This window comes from Leucoraja erinacea, chromosome 9, assembly GCF_028641065.1.
Source record: "Leucoraja erinacea ecotype New England chromosome 9, Leri_hhj_1, whole genome shotgun sequence".
Lineage (NCBI taxonomy): Eukaryota > Metazoa > Chordata > Chondrichthyes > Rajiformes > Rajidae > Leucoraja > Leucoraja erinaceus.
This window is the reverse complement of record NC_073385.1, coordinates 68,336,448-68,354,297: the sequence shown is the minus strand read 5'-3', so window position 1 is coordinate 68,354,297 and position 17,850 is coordinate 68,336,448.

The window sequence follows — 17,850 nt, the reverse complement described above, 5'->3', positions numbered from 1 at the left end:
AGGGACGTGGCTCCCCCCCCCCCCCCCCCCCCCCCATTACAGATTTCGAATCAGATGCTGCATAAAAGAGGTTTACCCCCAAGTCACTATTAATTATTTTCCCCTTTAGTTTACACCTGTGACCTCTAGTTCTTGGCCCCTCCATCAAGAGGAACAGCTTTCCACTATCAATGATGTCCTCATCATCTTGTATACATGTACCAGATCTTCCCTTAACCTTTCCCAAGTCTCTCCATTTAGTTTCTCATGCCAGGAACTGTTCTTCATAAATCTCTAGGCTCTTCCCAATGGTGAAAGTTGTCACCTTAAGTGGTCTGGATGTCTGCTGGAAACCACCCATACAAAATGTAGGAGGTTCCTGACACGTAACGGTAAAATTCCATTGTGAAACATAGAAACATAGAAATTAGGTGCAGGAGTAGGCCATTCGGCCCTTCGAGCCTGCACCGCCATTCAACATGATCATGGCTGATCATCCAACTCAGTATCCTGTACCTGCCTTCTCTCCATACCCTCTGATCCCCTTAGCCACAAGGGCCACATCTAACTCCCTCTTAAATATAGCCAATGAACTGGCCTCAACTACCCTCTGTGGCAGAGAGTTCCAGAGATTCACCACTCTCTGTGTGAAAAAAGTTCTCCTCATCTCGGTTTTAAAGGATTTCCCCCTTATCCTTAAGCTGTGACCCCTTGTCCTGGACTTCCCCAACATCGGGAACAATCTTCCTGCATCTAGCCTGTCCAACCCCTTAAGAATTTTGTAAGTTTCTATAAGATCCCCTCTCAATCTCCTAAATTCTAGAGAGTATAAACCAAGTCTATCCAGTCTTTCTTCATAAGACAGTCCTGACATCCCAGGAATCAGTCTCTGGTGAACCTTCTCTGCACTCCCTCTATGGCAATAATGTCCTTCCTCAGATTTGGAGACCAAAACTGTACGCAATACTCCAGGTGTGGTCTCACCAAGACACTGTACAACTGCAGTAGAACCTCCCTGCTCCTATACTCAAATCCTTTTGCTATGAAAGCCAACATACCATTCGCTTTCTTTACTGCCTGCTGCACCTGCATGCCTACCTTCAATGACTGGTGTACCATGACACCCAGGTCTCGCTGCATCTCCCCCTATCCCAATCGGCCACCATTTAGATAATAGTCTGCTTTCCCGTTTTTGCCACCAAAATGGACAAGATCTCAGTACCTTGTGTATGTCCTACTATTTTCGTCCCAGAGGAGACCATATAAATACCAGGTGATAAGTTTGATTCAACTCTTAAGTTGCAGTATTATAAATGATGCTGAAAAATTGCATTGATGGCATCATTGGTTATGTAGTTCTATGAATATAAATTATTTCTGCAGACCACACCAACCTCCTACGACCCCCCCCCCCCCCCCCCCCCTTTAAATCTCCTGTTTTTTAGCCCTCAGATAATTTATCTTTGGTGATTGAGTAGTAAAAAGTTTAGACTGACTATTACAAAAATCAAAATGTTCCCACAATTCATCTTCAAACACATAGACTGCTGACAAATCACATATGACTTGGCTTCTGGGGAAAGGATATTTATACTTGTAAATTAATCACCTTTCGTGCGACTTATGATGCATAATCCAGCACCGGTTTATTTCTCCAGGGAAATGTGTCATTTAAAGCACATTATAACCAGAGCACACTTTAAACAAATTCATTTTCATAAACGTCGATAGCTCTCAGCTACAGAAACATGGCATGATATGTGATGTTCTGATTCTTTGAATAGATGGAGAAGTTTATGTGTACAAACTCTAATTCAAAGAATATAAAAAGCTGAATATGATGAGAAAATTGCTATGATAGGCGCCCTCAGGAGATCTTCACAAAGTACTTCGAATATCACCTCCCTGGTATTCAGTATTCTCAAATTCTTGATCCTGACATATAATAATGCAGAGTGGAAGGCGCAAGATAACTTGTTTAACATTTTCTTGATATTTGACCACCAGGGGCACCAGGGAGATGGCAGCCCTGCCGGCAGTCCGTCCGTTTTTTCATCCTTTGTTATTTTTAGCGTCTGTTAAGAGTTATTTTAATGTACTTCGGTTTGTTTAATGTGGGGGAGGATCGGGGGAACCTTGTTTTCAAGTTCTTACCTTCCTGGAGATAGATCGATTTTCGGATCACATTCTCCAGGCTCTGCGGCCTACCATCGCTGGAGCTGGAAGCCTCCTCAGACTGTCGTGAGCGCGGACCTAACATCGGAGCGGATCCCTTGCCTGGGATCGCTCCCACCGCGGCCTGCGAACTTACCATCAAGGGCTCGCAGGCTCGGGAGAGGGTGAGTCGGGAGCTCCAACGTCGCGGAAGGCTCGACCAGCCCCGACTCGAGGTTTGATCGCTCGGCGCAGGGGAGCTGACACCCCCCGATGCAGGAGCTAATCGCCTCGATGCGGAGGGCCTGAACACCCATTACGGGATTCAAGATCATCTCGTCAACGGAGGGCTCGAGGCCCACGACCGAGGAAGAACAAAAGAAAGGCCTTGAACTTTATTTGGCCTTCCATCACAGTGAGGAATGTGTAGGAGTCACTGTGGTGGATGTTCTTGTTAAAATGTGTTCTTGAGTGATCTGTTGCTTTTAATTGTATGACTGACCTGGCCAATGAAATTCCTCGTATGTTGCAAAACATACTTGGCGAATAAAATCTGATTCTGATTCTGATTCTTGATATTTCAAATCCTTAAAGCCCAAACTGTGCTGTTAGCAAACTGCTCTATTATGAGAGGCCACAAAAATTAATCTCATGTATTTGCTTATCCACCATCCTACTTGGTGTATTTTTCAGGAATATCTAGAATAGGAATGGGAATGAAGATGTTTCCATCTTTCATTACCTAAAAATGTCGAGAGTAATTTTATTGTGTCCCTTGAACTAAAATGTGTAAATCTGATATATGTGCATTCTGAATTTTGACACCATTTTAAAATCAATTCTTACATTGCTATGTTAGAATAATGAAGTACTTCAATTACTTTTTCATAGATAAACCAATAATAACTCTAAACTTCAAATGAATTATTTACCTTGTATGTTATGTATATTTATGAAGACCTTTAATTCATAAAGCTCTGCTTCAATGGTCTTAGAAAGACTAAAAATCATGTTTTACAAATTTGAATCGAGGACACATCACTTTGTTTAAAGCATAGCCACTGTTGGAATAAAGGGAGCACATAATCTAATGGCCACACTGCATGCTTCAAATGGTAACATTAGGTGACCCAGTAATTGCATTTTGTGAGATGTTGATTGAGAGACACTGGGGAGGACTCCTGTGACCTTCTTTAAGATATTACCATTGGGATTATGTGTCCAAATGGGATGGAGAAGGGGCCTTTTGCTTATCAATGGACTCAGATGGTAGCACCACCAGCAATACTGTGCTAGGGCACCATTGCTCAGCATTCACATTGCTGAAGTAGAACTTTAACAACTTTCTAATGCAGATGTATAAATATTACAAAGGGGGCCACAAATAAGTTTAAATAAAGAAAACCACAAGATGACTGTGGATTTCAAATCACAAAAGTCGATCATTGCTGTAGTATAATGATAATTTGTTCTGTCACCCATCACCACTTATAATATAAAATCATACGCAGAAAATCTACATCACTAGACAAAACATTTTTCCATTAATCTAACATGGAAATCAACAATACTTGCATGGAGTAGGCGCATATTTAACCTCTCACTATTCCAATCAGTGACCCACGTGCTTTAAGAAGACCACCAACATCCTGGTGCCAAAGTGAAACTAGATAGCGTGCCTGGATAGCTACAGTTCGGTGGCTCTGACATCTACCATCATGAAGTGCTTTGAGAGGCTGGTCATGATGCACATCAGATTGAGCCTCCCGGACAGCCTTGACCTGCTACAATTCACCTACCACTGCAACAAGTCCACGGCAGAGACCAGCTTGCTGGCTCCAACCTCATCTCTAGAACATCTGGTTAAAACGGATACCTACATCAGGCTCCTATTTATTGACCATGGCTCCACCTTCAACACCATAATCTCAACAAAGCTCACTTGCAAACTATGCTCAGTACCTTCCTCTGCAACTGGGTTCCTGACTTTCTGACTCACAGACCACAATCGGTAAGCACAGGCAATAAAATAAATAATTCACAATGGCGTCGTCCCATAAGGCTGTGTTTTCGCTATATTTCTTATACACTTGCGACTGTGCGGTCATATTTTGCTCTAACTCCAGCTGCAGGTTTGCTGATGGCACCACCGTATTGAACTGAATCTCAAACTGTGACAAGATAGAGTACAGGATGGATTTAGAAAGCTTAGTAGCTTGGTGTCAAGGCAACAACCTCAATGTCTGTAAAACGAAGGAGCCAGTCATCGATCTCAAGAAGCGGGATGTGTAAGCAGGAACTGCAGATGCTGGTTTAAACTAAAGATAGACACAAAAAGCAGGATAGGCAGCATCTCTGGAGAGAAGGAATGGGTGACGTTTCGGGTCAAGACCCTTCTTCAGGCTGGTTAGGGATAAGGGAAACGAGAGGTAAAGAACAATGAATGAAAGATATGCAAAAAAGTAACGATGATAAAGGAAACACGCCATTGTAAGCTGTTAGTAGGGTGAAAAAGAGAAACTTGTGTGGGGTTGGGATAGGTGGGGTTGGGATAGAGAGAGAGGGAATGCCGGGGCTACCCAGAATGGCCTTCTACCCTCTTTAGACCTCTTTATTTCTCACTGTTGGTGTGACATCAACAGTCTCAACTTTTCCATGCCCCTTACCTACTCCAACCTCACCCCCTCTGAACATACAGCCCTCCGCTCATTCCGCAGCAACCCAGACATTATAATCAAACCCGCCGACAGGGAGGTGCCGTGATAGTCTGTCGCGTTGACCTCTACCAGGCTGAGGCCAGGCAACAACTCTCAGACACCTCCTCCGACTAAATGTCTAAATCATTGTTGTATATTGTAAATAGCTGCGGTCCCAGCACCGAGCCTTGCGGTACCACACTAGTCACTGCCTGCCATTCTGAAAGGGACCCGTTAATCCCTACTTTTTGTTCCCTGTCTGCCAACAAATGTTCTATCCATGTCAGTACCCTACCTCCAATACCATGTGCTCTCATTTTGCCCACTAATCTCCTATGTGGGATCTTATCAAACAATTTCTGAAAGTCCAGGTACACTACATCCACTGGCTCTCCCTTGTCCATTTTCCTAATTACATCCTCAAAAAACTCCAGAAGATTAGTCAAGCATGATTTCCGCTTTGTAAATCCATGCTGACTCGAACTGATCCTGTTACTGCTTTCCAAATGTGCCTCTATTTCATCTTTTATAATTGACTCCAGCATCTTCCCCACCACTGAAGGTAGACAAAAATGCTGGAGAACCTCAGTGGGTGAGGCAGCATCTATGGAGCGAAGGAATAGGTGATGTTTCGGGCCGACAGCCTTCTTCAGACCACCGATGTCAGGCTAACTGGTCTATAATTCCCTGTTTTCTCTCTCCTGCCTTTCTTAAAAAGTGGGATAACATTAGCTACCCTCCAATCCACAGGAACTGATCCTGAATCTATAGAATTTTGGAAAATGATCACCAATACGTCCATGATTTCTTGAGCTAATTTCCTTAAGTACCCTGGGATGCAGACCATCAGGCCCTGGGGATTTATCAGCCTTCAGTCCCATCAGTCTACCCAACACCATTTCCTGCCTAATGTGAATTTCCTTCAGTTCCTCCGTCACCCTAGATCCTCTAGCCACTAGTACATCAGATAAATTGTTTGTGTCTTCCTTAGTGAAGACAGATCCAAAGTACCTCTTCAACTAGTCTGCCATTTCCTTGTTCTCCATAATAAATTCACATGTTTTATTCTTCAAGGATCCAACTTTGGTCTTAACAAATGTCTTCCTCTTCACATACCTGAAGAAGCATTTACTATCCTCCTTTATATTCTTGGCTAGCTTACCTCCGTACCTCATCTTTTCTCCCCACATTGCCTTTTTTGTTATCTTCTGTTGCTCTTTAAAAGTTACCCAATCCTCTGGCATCCCGCTCATCTTTGCTATGTTATACTTCTCTATTATTTTTATACTGTCCTTGACTTCCTTGGTCAGCCACGGTTGCCCCTTACTCCCCTTAGAATCTTTCTTCCTCTTTGGAATGAACTGATCCTGCACCTTCTGTAATATTCCCAGAAATACCTGACATTGTTGTTCCATTGTCATCCCTGCTAGTGTATCTTTCCAATCAAGTTTGGCCAGCTCCTCCCTCATGGCTCCATAGTCCCCTTTGTTCAACTGTAATACTGACACTTCCGATTTTCCCTTCTCCCTCTCAAATTGTAGATTAAAACTTATCATATTATGGTCACTACCTCCTAATGGCTCCTTTACCTCGAGTTCCCTAATCAAATCCGGTTCATTACACAACACTAAATCCAGAATTGCCTTCTCCCTGGTTGACTCCAGTGGACTTTATCTCCTACTCCCAATTCCTCTGTCTACGCCGCATCTGCAAGATGAGGTGTTCCATACCAGAACATCCAAGATGTCCTCATTCTTTAGGGAACGGGGGTTCCCCTCTCCTATCATAGATGAGGTCCTCACTCGTGGCTCCGCTCTTGCTCCCCCTCCCCCTAGTCTCAACAGAATCCTTACATTCTACCCCATCAGCCGTCGCATACAACACATAATCCTCCAAAATTTCTGCCACCTCCAACGGGATCCCAGAACTAGCCACATTTTCCCATCTGCACCCCTTTCTGCCTTCCGCAGACACCATTCCCTCCGTAACTCCCTGGTTAATTCATCCCAAACCACCCCCCTCCCCAGGTACCTTCCCCTGCAAAAGATGCAACACCTGCCGCTCTACCTCCTCCCTCGACTCTGTCTAGGGATCCTAACAGTCCTTTCAGGTTAGGCAGAGGCTAACTTGCACCTCCAACCTCATCTACTGTATCCGTTGTTCAAGATGTGGACTCTCATACATCAGCGAGACCAAACGCAGGCTGGGCGACCATTTCGCGGAACACCTTCGCTCAGCCCGTGTGAACCAACCTGATCTCCCAGTTGCTGGACACTTTAATTCTCCTTCCCATTTTTCTCGGTCTCCTCCATTGTCAGTGAGGCTAAATGCAAATTGGAGGAACAGCATCGCATATTTTGTTTGGGCAGCTTACACCCCAGTGAGATGAACATTGATTTCTCTCACTTCAGGTAGCCCCGGCATTCCCTCTCCCGCTCTATCCCTCCCTCATCCAAGTCGCATTAGCTTCTCATTTTCACCTGTCTGTCCCGCTGAGTTACTCTCGTTTTTTGTGTCTACCTTCAGGAAGAGGAAGGTGTACACAACACAATCAGCATCGATGGAGCATCAGTGAAGATGGCAAGAGCTTCAAGTTCTTAGGTGTAAATATCGCCAACAATTTGACATGGTCCAACCGTGTCAACCATACAGCCATGAAAGCACATCAACTCCTCTAAGGTAGACAAAAATGCTGGAGAAACTCAGCGGGTGAGGCAGCATCTATGGGGCATCAACTCCTCGAAGGGAAGTCAGTGTGTCTCCAATGACTTTTACCAAATGTGATGATATATCTATCATTCAAAGCATCTTATCAGGATGCATCTCAGCTGTAGCTAGTATGGTAACTGCTCTGCCCAAGACCACTAAAAATTGGAGAGAGCTGTGGACACAGCCTAGTCCATCTTGCAAACCAACTCCACTCCCCCCCCCCCTCCAGGGGGAGGGGAAAGGGTCCCCACTGATCAGCTAGGTTATGGAGGGCGGAATGGCCTGTTTCCATAAGTTGACGATACCTGGCTCCATTTCACCAACACTTCACTCATTCTCCTCCCATTTCTCAGTTGTCTAACTGCTCTTCTGATATCTGCTTCTGTATATCAAGGTAACATTCCTTAATTCTGCCCCATCTTCTGATGAAACCTGATCCATGCATTTGTTAACTCTAAAGGTGAACGTTCCAACACATCCCTGGCTAATCTTCCATCCTTGATTGTTAAATTGAAGGGATTGAATCCTTGAAGGGATTGTTAAATGGGTGTTGATTTAGTCTGTATTTCTTTACAAGTTGAAGTTGGCAAAAGAATCTCAGTTGCATTGGGATCAATGCATCCACTATATTTGCTGAAATTCTTTACATTTGACAGCCAGAGGTTTACTCTGCAAAACAAGGCTTCAAAAGGCCCACTTTAATGCAGCGGGACACTTAATAACTTTTGCTGTAGCCCACACATGGTGGCGTAGAATCCTGTGTTAAGGACTGGAGTGAGCAAGACGTCACGGTAGCTCAGCGGTAGAATTGCTGCCTCACAGTGCCAGAGACACAGGTTAGATCCTGATTATGGGTGCTCCCTGTACGAAGTTTGTACGTTTTCCCTGTGACCAGAGGAGGTAGTTGAGGTAGGGACTATCCCAACATTTAAGAAACAGTTAAGACAGGTACAAGGATAGGACAGGTTTGGAGGGATATGGACCAAATGCTGGCACGTAGGACTAGTGTAGCTGGGACATATAACTATATAACCATATAACAATTACAGCACGGAAACAGGCCATCTCAGCCCTTCTAGTCCATGCCGAACACTTATTCTCCCCTAGTCCCATCTACCTGCACTCAGACCATAACCCTCCATTCCTTTCCCGTCCATATAACTATCCAATTTATTTTTAAATGATAAAATCGAACCTGCCTCCACTACCTCCAGTGGAAGCTCATTCCACACAGCCACCACTCTCTTAGTAAAGAGGTTCCCCCTCATGTTACCCCTAAACTTCTGTCCCTTCATTCTCAAGTCATGTGCTCTTGTTTGAATCTTCCCTACTCTCAGTGGGAAAAGCTTATCCACGTCAACTCTGTCTATCCCTCTCATCATTTTAAAGACCTCTATCAAGTCCCCCCTTAACCTTCTGCGCTCCAGAGAATAAATCCCTAACTTGTTCAACCTTTCTCTGTAACTTAGTTGCTGAAACCCAGGCCACATTCTAGTAAATCTCCTCTCTACTCTCTCTATTTTGTTGACATCCTTCCTATAATTAGGCGACCAAAATTGTACACCATACTCCAGAATTGGCCTCACCAATGCCTTGTACAATTTTAACATTACATCCCAACTTCTATACTCAATGCTCTGATTTATAAAGGCCAGCACACCAAAAGCTTTCTTTACCAACCTATCTACATGAACTTCCACCTTCAGGGAACTGTGCACAGTTATTCCTAGATCCCTCTGTTCAACTGCATTCCTCAATTCACTACCATTTACCATGTACGTCCTATTTTGATTTGTCCTGCCAAGATGTAGCACCTCAAACTTATCAGCATTAAATTCCATCTGCCATCTTTCAGCCCACTCTTCCAAATGGCCGAAATCTCTCTGTAGGCTTTGAAAATCTACTTCATTATCCACAACACCACCTATCTTGGTATCATCTGCATACTTACTAATCCAATTTACCACACCATCATCCAGATCATTTGATGTACATGACAAACAACAGTGGACCCAACACAGATCCCTGTGGCACCCCACTAGTCACTGGCCTCCAACCTGACGAACAGCTATCCACCATTACTCTCGGGCATCTCCCATTCAGCCACTGTTGAATCCATCTTGCTACTCCACCATTAATACCCAACAATTGAACCTTCTTAACCAACCTTCCATGAGGAACCTTGTCAAAGGCCTCACTGAAGTCCATATATAAAACATCCACTGCTTTACCCTCATCAATTTCCCGAGTAACCTCTTCAAAAAATTCAGGAAGATTAGTCAAACATGACCTTCCAGGCACAAATCCACGTTGACTGTTCCTAATCAGACCCTGTTTATCCAGATGCTTATATATATTATCTCTAAGTATCCTTTCCATTAATTTGCCCACCACTGATGTCAAACTAACAGGTCTATAATTGCTAGGTTTACTCTTAGAACCCTTTTTAAACAATGGAACAACATGCGCAGTACGCCAATCCTCCGGCACTATTCCCATTTCTAATGACATTTGAAATATTTCTGACATAGCCCCTGCTATTTCTACACTAACTTCCCTCAATGTCCTAGGGAATATCCTGTCCGGACCTGGAGACTTATCCACTTTTATATTTTTCAAAAGTGTCAGTACTTCCTCTTCTTTGAATCTCATAGTTTCCATAACTACTCTACTTGTTTCCCTCACCTCACATAATTCAATATACCTTCTCCTTGGTGAATACCGAAGAAAATAAATTGTTCAATATGTCCCCCATCTCTTTTGACTCTGCAGATAGCTGTCCACTCTGACTCTCTAATGGACCAATTTTATGCCTCATTATCCTTTTGCTATTAATATAGCTGTAGAAACCCTTTGGATTTACTTTCACCTTACTTGCCAATGCAACCTCATATCTTCTTTTAGCTTTTCTAATTTCTTTCATTTCACATTCTTTATACTCCTCAAGCACCTCATTTACTCCATGCTGCCTATAATTATTGTAGATCTCTCTCTTTTTCCGAACCAAGTGTCCAATTTCCCTTGAAAACCATGGCTCTTTCTAATTTTTACTATTTCCTTTCAACCGAACAGGAACATAAAGATTCTGTACTCTTAAAATTTCACCTTTAAATGGCCTCCATTTCTCTTCCACATCTTTCCCATGAAACAGACAGTCCCAATTCACTCCTTTTAAATCCTTTCGCATCTCCTCAAAGTTAGCCTTTCTCCAATCAAAAATCTCAACCCTAGGTCCAGTTCTGACCCTCTCCATAATTATATTGAAACTAATGGTATTGTGATCACTGGACCCGAACTGTTCCCCAACACATACCTCTGCCACCTGACCTGTCTCATTTCCTAATAGGAGGTCCAGCACCACCCCTTCTCTATGTATTGCTGCAAAAAACTATCCTGCACACATTTTACAAACTCCAAACCATCCAGCCCATTTACAGAATGTGTTTCCCAGTCTATGTGTGGAAAATTGAAATCTCCCACAATCATTACCCTGTGCTTACTACTAATATCTGCGATCTCCTTACATATTTGCTCTTCCAATTCTCGCTCCCCATTTGGCGGTCTATAATACACCCCTATAAGTGTTGCTACCCCTTTCCCATTTCTCAGTTCCACCCAAGTAGCCCTCTAATTTATCCTGCCAAAGCACTGCTGTAATATCTTCTCTGACAAGCAATGCAACACCTCCACTGCTTGCCCCTCCAATTCTATCACACCTGAAGCAACAAAATCCTGGAATATTTAGTTTCCAATCACAGCCCTCCTGCAACCATGTTTCACTGATCGCCACAACATCATACTTCCAGGTGTCAATCCAGGCTATAAGCTCATCCACCTTTCTTACAATGCTCCGGTGTAGGCATGTTTGGCCGAAGGGCCTGTTTCCACACTGTATCACTCTATGACCTGCCAGTCATTTGCCCCAACACCCTCTAATGATAATTATCTTCTAATAATAAACCATACTAATGCCAATAACATAATAACCATTCTGTAGAGTACCTATAGATCTTTCTACATTAAACAGGGCTTATTGTTCAATTGTTAACAAGAATCGGAGGGCTAGAGTAATGGCCCAGTCCCACGGTGCAAGTTCATTCCAAGAGTTCTCCCGAGTTTGCCTTGATTCGAACTCGGAGATTTACGGTAATGGCCACTCGTCGGTACTCGGGGCTCTCGTGGACATTTTTTAACTTGATGAAAAATCTTCAAGAGTCTTCCCGTGCTTACCTGCCGTTAGCTAGTCTTCCCGAGTACCTGCCGTTAGCGTTACGAGCCGGTAAAAGACGTCCCCGAGCTCCGACGTACCTGCTACGTTCATTCTCCGTGCTTACAACGAGTTTGATTTTTTTTAAACTTGGGAGAGCTCTTGGAATGAACTCACATCGTGGGACAGGGCTTTAACTTAGCTGGTCAGGCAGCATCTCTGGAGAAAATGGATAGGCAATGTTTTGGGTCGAACCCCTTCTTCAGACTGATTGTAGTTGAGGGGGGGCAGCTGGAAGAGAGATGGAAGCTGGTCAAAAGCCTGGCAAGTGAGAGGTGAATGCAGATGAGGGGTGTTTTGATAGACAGGTGGTCGAACAAAGGACAAAGAAGGGGGATTTTTCTGGTTTGCTGCCAGTGACTAGAGGTCGGCGCTGGGGCTGCTTCCCTTCATGTTGTATATCAATGATTTGGATGAAGGAATTAAAGGCTTTTTGGCCAAGTTTGCAGATGATACGAAGATAGGTGGAGAGCCAGGTAGTGTAGAGAAAGAAGGGGCTCTGCAAAAGGACTTGGACAGGTTGCGAGAGGGAGCAGCGAAGTGGCGGATGGAATGCAGCATAGCAAAAGTGTGCAGTCATACACTTTGGTAGTAGGAATAAAGGCGTAGACTATTTTCTAAATAGGGAGGGAAGTCAGAAATCTGAGAAGTAAAGGTACTTGGGAGTGCTGATGCATGATTCCCAAAAAGTTAATTTTCCAAGTCGAATCGGTAGTAAGGAAGGCAAATGTTTATTTCGAGAGGGTTAGACTACAAAAACAGGGATGTAATGCTGAGGCTTTATAAGACACTGGTCAGACCGCATTTGGACTATTCTGAGCAGTTTTAGGCCCCGTATCTGAGGAAGGATGTGCTGGCATTAGAGAGTGTCCAGAGACTTAGGAAAATGATCCCTGGAATGATTGGGTTAACATATGATGAGCGTTTGACAACACTGGGCCTGTACTCGCTGGTGTTTAGAAGGATGAGGGGGAATCTCATTGAAACCTACCAAATAATGAAAGGCTTGGATAGAGTGAATGTGAAGAGGATGTTTCCACTAATGGGAGAGTCTAGGACCAGAGGCCACAGCCTTAGAATACAAGGACGTACCTTTAGATAGGCGATAAAAAGGAATTTCATCAGTTAGAGGGTGGTGCAACTATGGAATTCATTGCCACAGAAGGCTGTGGAGGCCAAGTCAATGTAAGGCAGAGATTAACAGATACTTGATTAGTAAGAGTGTCAGGGGTTATGGGGCGAAGTCAGGAGAAAGGGGTTAAGAGGGAAAGATAGATCAGCCATGATTGCATGATGGGGTAACTTGATGGGCCGAATGGCCTAATTCTGCTCCTGGAACTTGTGAACTTATGAAGGCCAGAGATGAAAAGACAAACGGTAATGAGTTAAGGTGAAAAGAGGTCAGAGAAAGGAATATAGGGGGAAGGGGGAAGGGGGAAATGTGTGCACGCCCAGATGGGGCACAGGGAAGAGAGGGAGGGAAAAGAGGGGAGGGTGTTTGTAGGTTAGTTACCTAAAATTGGAAAATTCAATGCTCATATCGTTGGGTTATAAGCTAAAGCAAAAGCACCATTTGAGGTTGCTGTTCCTCAAGTGTGTGTGTGACCTCTCTCTGGCAGTGGAGGAGGCCCAGGACAGAAAGGTCAATGTGGGAATGGGAGTTAAAATGACTAACCACCGGGATATGCGTCTGGACCTGGCAGATCGAGCGCAAATATTGGGCAAAACAGTCCTCTAGTCTGCACTGATTCTCGCTGAAGTAAGGAAAGTCACATCGAGAACACTGAATGCGGATGAGGGTTGAAGAGGTCTGTCTCACCTGGAAGAACTGTCAGGATCCCTAGATGGATGTGAGGGAGGAGGTAGCGGAACTGTTGTTTGTTTATTTATATCAACCACCAAAGGTAAGAGACAAAATCAGGATCAGATCTGACCAAAATAGATCACCAACTATAGCAGGAAGCTCTGTTAGCAGGTGTGGTTGAAGCTGGGCATTTCAATTGTCTGATTAAATCAAGCCCTTTCACACAAGAAGTACTGGAACTGTGGGAAACTCTCTCCCAAAGGGCTTTGGATGCTGCCAATCAACTGAAACTCATAAGTATGAGATTAATAGAAATTAGTCGCTATTGAAGAAGTACGATTAAGAGAAAGCAGTGAGAGGGATAAAAGCAGAAATAGTAATCGGATCTAATGTAATTAAATTCTGATTGAAGGTTTAGAATATGATGTGGTTAGTCTCGTTGAAGTTAATTTCAATATTGATACATGGGAAGTAACTCAAATTTCACTGTACCTTAATTGACAAAGTACATGTGACAATAAACTGACCTGGAAATCTTGAAACATTCATATTTAACTAAAAGGACACACCGGCCGATATTATTCGACTTACAATTGGTTAAAGATGGATTGAGTATGAAGACTAGAAAGACAAATGAGGCCGGATATTGAAAGCTGGCGTGAGCTACTGCCAGAATAAGGAGCTTGTATTCAAGTTTCAAGAAACTCTATGGGGAATCTAGATGAGCTTTGGGAGCAGGTTCATGCTGATTATTTATCTGGGGCTGGTATCGGCAGCTGCCCAATGGTTACTAACCCGGTTTGCAGACTGAATGTATTTTAATTGTTATCACCAGAAAACAGGCACGTTTGACACACATGCCGGTGTATATTTTATTTTAGATAATCTGAGTGATTTGCTGTAGTTACCTATTAGCATAAAGTGTAGTCCTCGCTGTATTCTTTGAGCAGATGTTGTTAGCATTTTTCCTATAATTTTCAAACAAACCAGCAAGAGATGTGTATCCTTGCCTCATGTTTATTGCCACAACGTACACATCTTGTGCCACACAGAGTATCCAAGCACACAGAGTTTAATTAAATATAAAACATGCTGAAAATCGTCAACGTCCATGGAAAGAAATTAATTTCGGAGTTGTGTTATCATCAGATCAAGGAGATACGGGGTTAACACAGGGAAATGAAAGATTATACAATTCGGCCAGAGAGATGTGTGTGAATTGTGCAGTAAATACAATGCAGGATTGAGATTTTTGACAATTTAGGGATACATTTAAGGTTTTAAGTTGAAGACGTTCTCTTTCAGCAGATGCTGCCTGACATGAGTTTTTCCATCGTTCACTTTTTGCTATTTTCGGATTTGGTAACACAAGATCTGGGCAATGCTCTAGTTTTGGTCGCTCTGTTTTAAAAAACACATTAATTAATAGAAGAAGAAAAGAGATCTTGCGATTAACTCCAGAATTTAAAGGGACAAGGTAACAAAGATAAATGTTACACAGTTGTATAAAGGTATGAAAGTTTTGAATGATGCTTGCAAGCAACCTTCACTGCAAGATGTAACTACTATGTTATTTATCAATTTAACAAAAATGGAAATTAAGAAATGGTGAAGAAACGTTACTAAATATAGGTCAATATTAGGTCAGTTGACACTAACAGTAAAACAAAAAAGCCTTGATGTGTTTCAAGAAGCAACAAGACAATTAACCTCACATTCATAATGATATTACCTAATATGAGGTGCATATGTCACTCATTACTCACCTAATTTCTATGTTTCTATTACCTCTGAAAAACGTCATACAGCACTTCACGGTTATTGACATTTAAATTGACGTTGAAATCACGAATTTACGGGGAAATATATTCATAAAATTGCAGACATTTATTATCACACTGTATATAAATAGGATTAGAAATAAAAATAGAGACGATTTGAAGGAGGCCAATTGATGGTTACTTGTCCATTTGATGAAATGCAGTATGAGATTGTTTCTTCGACCACACCTTAATGTTGTGTACCCTAAGCAAGGAAAGGAGGATGGACACGTCTGCCTTGGACAAGGCTCCGGCTGCTGCCGCGAGTAACAACAGAAAGATGATATGCAGATTGTGCCGTCTGCTCGAACTGCATGCAGTCTGCTGTCTAGATGCATTACTATCATATTTCAAACGGAGGATCTAAGCCTAAGTAAATTAAAAATCTTCAAGACATTTAGCATTCGAGAAAGCAACGTGCTTTGCAATACCTAAAATAGAGATGTGCATCGCCCGATGCTTGAGATCCACTGGGATATATTATTATAGCACAATTATTTCACAGTACGACTGGGCTGAGAGTTTGTTGGTTCAAACTGGGTTACTCTCGTGTACTCCGGGCTTGAGTTCTGATTATTTAGGAAAAATATATAATAAAAAAATAAAAAAATGAATGGTTACCTCGAAATACACAGGAAGCGTTTTGTATGTGTTTCCAGGTAAGGGAAGGCCAACAGAGAGACAAATGTCTTACAATCGGATTGTAGGTGGTCTCATGGTCTGAAGTGTAAATGGCAGAGCACGGTGACCTTTCGTGTGCCTCCCCTGTCACTAATACAATTGAAGTTCAATTAAAAATCACAAACCCAATCTCTTGAGGCTTCTGTTAAATGTTAATGGTCCTCACACCACGAGAGACTAGAGTGGACGTTGGGAATATTAATGACGAACTGATTGCAATATTTCACACGAATATTCATTGCACTAATGCAGGATTTTGAGGTCAGGGCAATAACATGAGTTATATCACTGGACAACTTGAGGGATGTCATTTGTCGGGAAGTGAGTAATACACTAGGAAACAGTTACATTTGTATAGAACGTTTCAGGATATCCGAGAGCTAATATTCAATGAAAAAAAAACATTAGAAAGTGTGGCCATCTTTGCAACACAGGAAGCCAATTCGAATCAACCAGCTTCCACAAACAGTTATGTGACTATAACTAGATTTTTCTTCGTGCCATATTTGCTAATTAGGGATAACTGGCATACTCTAAACTAATGACAAACACATTGTCCATTTGAGAGGACAGACGGGGTTACAGTTTAATAGATGAACAAGGAACAGCAGGTGCTAGATTACAGAAAAAGTCACAAAGTGCTGGAGTATATCAGCGAGTCAGGCAGTTTCCTTGGAGAACATGGATAGTCATCGGTGAGACTTAGCGAACGCTTCTCCGAACACTTGCGCTCGATGCGCCAATTCCTGCTGGATCTCCTAACTTCCTTTCCCATTCTCACACTGGCCATGAGCCTTCTCCATTGCCAGACTGGTGGAATAGCAGCTCATATTCTGCTGGGATAGTTTACAACCGGGTGGGATCAACACTGATCTCCCCAAACCTCTAACAACAACCCTCCTGTACGCCGCCTGGGTTCAGTGTCCTTCCACTGGTTTCACGATTTGCAATTGTTCAATTCTTCTGTGTCACATATTCTTCTTTAAACTCCGGCCTTTGTTCCAACCATCTGCCTTCCAACCCCTGCTACGTCTTGTCCTGCCCCCCTCTACAACCACTGAAGGGACCCGACCTGAAACATCTATCCATGTCCGCCAGATATGCTGCCCGAACCACTGAGTTATTCCTTGTTTCAACACAATGGATAGGTGACCTTCTTCAGACTGATCGTGTTGGTGGTGGTGTTGGTGGTGGGTGGGGGGGGGGGGAGTTGAAAGAGTACAGGAGCAAGACATGCCTGGGAGTTTGTGCTATTTTGGACGGCTAACTCATCTATTGGCGCAGACGTCTCCAGCACGGCACTATAAAGTCAACCTGGATTTTTATATTTACGTTTTATGTTTAAGTCTATGGACTAGAGCTTGCTCTCCGGAGCTTCTGCATATGAATTAAGAGCGCCACCCGCAGAGTTTGCAGCGCTGGTACCAATGGAAAGCAGCCCCCATACATAAGAGCGAAAGACAATTGTGATCCCTGTAGTTAAGGGTCTTCACAGATAAAGACATTAAGGATACTGTTTTAAAAATAGGAGCCAGACGAATATCTATAGTCATATCGTGCCGAAACATGCCCTTGTGCCCAAATAATCCTTGTTGCCCCATCTAACCTAGTCCTATTTACCTTAGGTCTCTTAACCTTTCCCATCCATGCATCTACATTAGAATAACTAACAACACAAAACCAAAGAAAAGGGAACAAGAGCACACAGATTTGTGATAACTGCGAAAAAGCGATTGGAAG